This window comes from Cucurbita moschata, unplaced genomic scaffold (assembly GCF_002738365.1).
Source record: "Cucurbita moschata cultivar Rifu unplaced genomic scaffold, Cmos_1.0 Cmo_Scf00047, whole genome shotgun sequence".
Classification (NCBI taxonomy): Eukaryota; Viridiplantae; Streptophyta; class Magnoliopsida; order Cucurbitales; family Cucurbitaceae; genus Cucurbita; species Cucurbita moschata.
Genome location: NW_019268563.1, coordinates 1,236,633 through 1,243,003, shown reverse-complemented (window position 1 = coordinate 1,243,003; position 6,371 = coordinate 1,236,633).

Sequence of the window (6,371 nt, the reverse complement as noted above, 5' to 3'; positions counted from 1 at the left end):
ATTTCTCTTCCTATCTCTCTGCAATCCATTCCTTTCTCTACCTCCCTACAATCCATTCATCCATTCCTCTCCCTACAATTCATTCCTCTCCCTAAAATCCATTCCTCTCTCTACCTCTCTGCAATCCATTCTACTCTCAGCCTCTCCACTAAATCAATTCCTCTCCATACCTCTATGCTTTCAGCCTCTCCACAAAATACAAATCTCTCTTGATACTTAGTCTCTCACAAGGAATTTGATCTCAATAGCATTCTCTTGCATTTTTTGTCTTGTTTCTTTCTCGCGCGCTGTCTTTCTCTCTTTAGTCTCCTGAAATGCTATAACCGAGTAAGCTTTTTCTCTTTTTGTTATATCCTCTTGCAAAGACTAATTGTATATTTTAACCTTGATGCATAGATAATTGTTCATATTGGGTTAAATGTTTGAATCATAATATTTCTATTTTACTTTTTATAGATGGAAAACAATAGTGCAACTGTATGTGCAAGTAGCTCTAGTAATTATAATGCATCGAAACCACCATTGGCCACACAATCTGAATTTAAGAAGAAGAAACCCAGTAAATCAACCGTGTGGTATCACTTTATAAGATTAGAGAACAATAACAGCTGTATGTGCAAGTGCAACTATTGTTCTAAGGAGTATGCTTGTGATACTAATTCTTGTGGAACTAGCACATTATGGAAGCAATTAAAAAATCAGTGTAAGAAGCACACATAAGGTGGAGGACAAAAAACAAACTACTCTAAGTTTTCAACCTTCAATAGATGGAAAGGGTGATAGTAATATTGTTACTTCATTATTTAGTCAAACAAGATGTAGAGTAGCATGTGCCAAGATGATAATTATGGATGAATTATTATTTAAATTTGTAGAGAATGAGGGTTTCAAATTGTTTTGTAGTATTGCATGTCCTGAGTTTGACCCTCCGTCAAGAGTAACCATTGTTAGAGATATATTTCAGCTCTATCCAGAAGAAAAAAAGAAGTTGAAAGATTTTTTAGTCGGTCATTCCAAGAGTGTTTGTCTTACCACTGACACATGGACTTCGTTGCAAAACATTAATTACATGGTAATCACTGCACATTTTATTGATTCAGAATGAAATTTGCATAAAAGAATTCTCAACTTTTGTCAGGTTGCTAACCACAAGGGAGAGGCTATTGGCAAGATTATTGAGAGTTGTTTATTGGAATGGAGAATCGATAAGGTTTTCTCTATCACAGTTGATAATGCAAGTTCCAATGATATAGCTATTTCATATATTATGAGAAGGCTTAGAAGTTGGAATTCACTTGTCTTAGATGGAGAAATATTACACATAAGGTGTTGTGCTCACATAATTAATTTGATTGTGAATGAAGGGCTTAAAGAAATGCATGACTCCATTTCTAGTGTTCACGATGCTGTGAGATATGTTAGATCATCCCCCAAGAGATTGACAAACTTTAAAGATCATGTTGAACAAGAAAAAATTAAATGTAAAATACTTGTTTGTTTGGATGTGGCGACTCAATGGAATTCCACTTATTTGATGCTTGATCATGCCTTGAAATTTGAAAAAGCTTTCAAAGTATTAGAGGAGGAAGAATTAGATTATGTTAATTACTTCAAAGAGGGGATCATGGAAACAAAAGAACAGGGCCACCAACCATTGATGATTGGAAAAATGTTGCAGAGTTGGTAAAGTTTTTGAAGGTTTTCTATGATGTCACTACGAAGATAAGTGATTCTTTAGATGTGACTTCTAATTCTTATTTTCATGAGCTTTGGGTATTCGAGAACTTTTAATTTAGTGGAGTACAAATGCGAACTCTGTTTTAAGTAACATGAGTTCAAGTATGAAAGTTAAGTATGACAAATATTAGGGCTCAGTGGAAAGAATTAATAAGTTGATATTCATAGCAGTGGTACTCGATCCTCGTTACAAATTGGATTACATATCATTTTGCTTTTCGAATATTTATGAAGATGATATGGCTAAAGTGATGGTGGATGGCATAAAGAATTATTTAATTCGTTTGTATGATTACTACAAGTTTTATGATAATGCTTAAGATCATCATCAATCTGAATCAAGACTCACTTCTAAGTCCATGAGTATGAAGATGGACACAATTGAAGAAGAGAATTTGAGTGGTTTAATATTAGTATTATCAAGATACAAACGAAGAAGAGAAAAACAACATTCACTCGAGTTAAAGAATGATGTGGATCGATATTTATCTGACCCTAGTGAAGAACTTGATGATAATTTTGATGTTTTGACATGGTGGAAAGTAAATGAGTTTAAATACACAATTTTATAAAAACTTGCCCAAGATTTTTGGTCATTTCAGTGTCGACTGTATCTTCTGAATCAGCATTTAGTACGGGTGGGAGGATTCTTGATTCTTTTAGGAGTTCTTTGACACCTAAAACAGTGGAAGCTCTGATATGTACATAAAATTGTATCGTTAGATATTCCTCAACAATTTGAAGATTTAGAGATTTATTCTAAGATTGAGACAGGTAACTTCAAACCTATTTATTGTCTATTTGTTAAGATGTATTCTATATTGTTATATCACAATTTATATTTTATTTTTGAGATGATTTAAGACCTTCAAGTTCCACCAAGGTCATGCAAGAATGTTTATTTTTCAATGTAAGTAAAATATTTGAAGTTACATTATGCATTATCCAAACAATCTTAAAACGGTACTAACTTTCAAGATGCTATTTTCTTTTGTAGGAATTAAGAATGCAATAGAGGGTTGGATAATTTTAAATTTTTAAGTATTTTGTTGAATGTGGTAACTTTGGAATTAATTCATGGAATATTCTTTACATATTTATAGGTGAATTTTTAGGCATTTAGTTGAAGGATTATATATTGTGAATGTAGATAATTTAATTAGATGTGGTAACTTTAGAATCGATTTATTCCATATTCTTTACATATTTATAGGTGATAATATGAATGCAATAGAGAGTTTGATATTTTTGATCTACAACTCATAGGATGTAATTGTTTTATCATTTTAGGTCATACAAAGAAATTTTTTTTGGACCAACCCGAACCCAACCCGAAAATGTTGGGTTGGGAAATTTTTTGGGTTGGGTTACTAATCCAACCAACCCGAACTTTTGGGTTGGGTCAAAAAAATCCTCCAACCCAACCCAACCCGGACCATGTACACCCTTACCTCCCAATGTGGTTTTCTTGGTTCATGCATAAATTGACCAAGCATACGAACTGAATAAACTATGTCAGACCTAGTAACGGTCAAATATATTAATCTGACAATCAACTGTCTGTGTTTACTTGGATCATTCAACTTCTCTCCTTCAATTAAAGAAAGTTTCAGATTTTGCTCTATAGGAAATTTTTTTGGACGTGCTCCTGTAAGACCTGTGTCTTGAAGGATATCTAGAGCATACTTCCTTTGAGACATAAAAATTCTTTTTCTAGACCAAGAAAATTCAATGCCTAGAAAATATTTCAAATTCCTTAGATCTTTGATAAGGAATTTCTTGAGTAAACTAGCCTTGAGATATTGAATTTCTTTGAGATCATTGTCTGTCAACAGAATATCATCAATATAGATTAGAACGGCAGTGAAAGAAGTACCTCTACTCTTAATAAATAAAGAGTAATCTACTTTGGATTGAGTGTAGCCTGCATTTTGTATAGTGATAGAAAATATGGAGAACCAATTGCGAGAAGCCTGTTTTAATCCATAGAGAGATTTATGGAGCCGACATACTGTATTCTCCCTCTGCCGGTGAAGACCTGGTGGTAAAGACATATAGACTTCCTCATCTAGATTACCTTGGAGAAAGGCATTTTGAACATCCAACTGATGGGTGAACCATTTTCGAGTAGCAGCAACAGTGAGTAAGCAATGAAGTGTAGTAAGTTTCGTTGTAGGAGAAAATGTCTCTGTGTAATCAATACCTTCAACCTGAGTGTATCAGAGTTGTATAACGTTCAACAAAATGGGTCACCAACAAAACCATCAGAGTTGTATTTAATTTTGTATACCCAACGACAATCAATAGTTTTATGACTAGGTGGTAGAGGAACGAGAGACCAAGTATGATTACGTTCCAAAGCTGCAATTTCATCATTCATAGGCTGCTGCCATAATGGGTCACCAACTGCCTCGTCATAGGTTTTAGGTTTTGTCTGGGACGTAATAAGAGCTAGAAAAGCACGTTGAGTAGGAGAAAAATGAGAGAACGAAAGGTAATGGTGAAGTGGATACCTGGTGCCAGTGTTGGGACTTGAGCTAGAGGTTAAATGATTGGCTCCAGAAGACATCTCATAATCCTTATGCCAAGCTAGAGGTTGTTTAGTACGAGTAGAACGTCGGAGTGGAGCTGATATATCAGATGAGATAGGATTAGAATTAGTGGGTGAATCTGGAGAAGGAACAGAAGGTGGAGGAGACGACGAAGTAGTAGGTGAAGGAATAGGAGGTGAAGGAGGAATAGGATCATGAAGTGGTACAATAGGAGTCGAAGGAGCTAATGTCAAAGTTTGTGAAGGTGATGAAAAAGGAAAATCATCTTCACAAAATTTAACATCATGGCTGATAAAGAATTTGTGAGATTACATGTCATACAACTTGTAACCTTTATGACCACAAGGATATCCTACGAAAACACAAGGGATTGCCCGAGGTTCAAATTTTTGCTTAGGATATACTATAGTTGCATAACATTTACAACCAAAAACTTTAAGATGATGAAATGTAGGTGGTCGTTTGTAGAGTGCTTCAAAGGGTGTCTTGTTAGATAACAATGGTGATGGCGTTCTATTTATAAGATAAACAGCAGTTAAAATGTACTCTTCCCAAAAATTAAGTGAAACCTGTGACTGAAGGAGAAGAGCCCTAGCTATATTTAGGATATGACGATGCTTACGTTCTACGACTCCATTTTGTTGTGGAGTATAGACACAAGTGCGCTGAAATTCAATGCCACAAGAAGTAAAAAATGGTTGCAAAGATAGGAACTCAGTCCCATTGTCTGATCGAACTATTTTGATAGTAGTATGAAATTGAGTTTGAACTAATTTAACAAAGTTCATTAACAAATGATGTACTTCTGGCTTATGTTGCATTAGAAAAACCCAAGTACATTGAGTAAAATCATCAACAGTAGTAAGAAAAAAACGCAAACCAGAATGAGTAGGAATTTTATGTGGTCCCCAAACATCACAATGTATCAGATCAAAGGCAGAATGAGTTGTTATTGAACTTCTTGGGAAAGACAACCTAGTTTGTTTTGCTAACAGGCAGATACTACAGTTATGAGAATAACTAGCATTATTAAGATGCAATTGATCAGCTAGAAATTTAAAACGAGAAGAAGAAGGATGACCTAGGCGTAAATGCCACAAATCAGATGACTGAGATACTTGATTTGCTGAAGACCTGATTGGAGATGAAGAAATATGATAGAGACCTCCGAATTGTTTACTCGAGCCAATCATCTTCCCCGTAGCCAAGTCCTGCATAACACAAGAATCAGGATAGAAGGTGACATAACATTTCAAGTCATTGGTAAGTTTGCTGATGGACATTAGGTTTAAATTGAATGAAGGCACACATAAAACATTATTTAATTTAAGGTCAGGGCCAAGGAAAATATTGCCAGTATGCGACACACATGTCCCTCCATTAGGTAAATTTATTGTAGACATGATGGCACCCTTCGGTTCAGTCATAACAGAAGATTTTGATACTATATGATCCGTAGCTCCACTATATCGAATCCATGAATTAGAATTCGCAGAGTTAATAGATAATGTAGATACTGGAAACAAACCTGCAACATTGATGTGATTGTCAGAATTACCAGAAGGGTGATGATTGATTGCAGATAAGGCTTGTGCTATTTGTTGTAATTGCTCAGAATAAAGATTTGGGATGGAGTTAGGTGACTGTTCTTCTGTATTCAACTGAAAAACACCGCCCATATTTGCAGATGATCGATATTCACGATTGTTGCGTTGATTGACTTGTCTTGCCCTTCCATAATTATTTTTCTGTCGACACCGATCTTCTGTATGTCCCCTTCTATCACAAAATTTACAGTAAAACTTAAGGATTCAACACTCGTTAATTGTATGACCACTTTTATTGCAATGTTCACATGATTTGTCCTTGGCGAATTTTGAATATGTTGTTTCTACACTGCTGATGCAATCGAGAAATTCTCAGTAGGTCTAGAAGTTACCTGACGCTGCATCTCTTCTTGTACAAGTAATGAATAGGCCTGCCTCACATTAGGTAATGAAGTCATCATCAATATGTTAGATCTCAACGTTTTATAGGACTCATTGAGCCCCATGAGCAATTGCATCAACTTGTCTTCTTCAC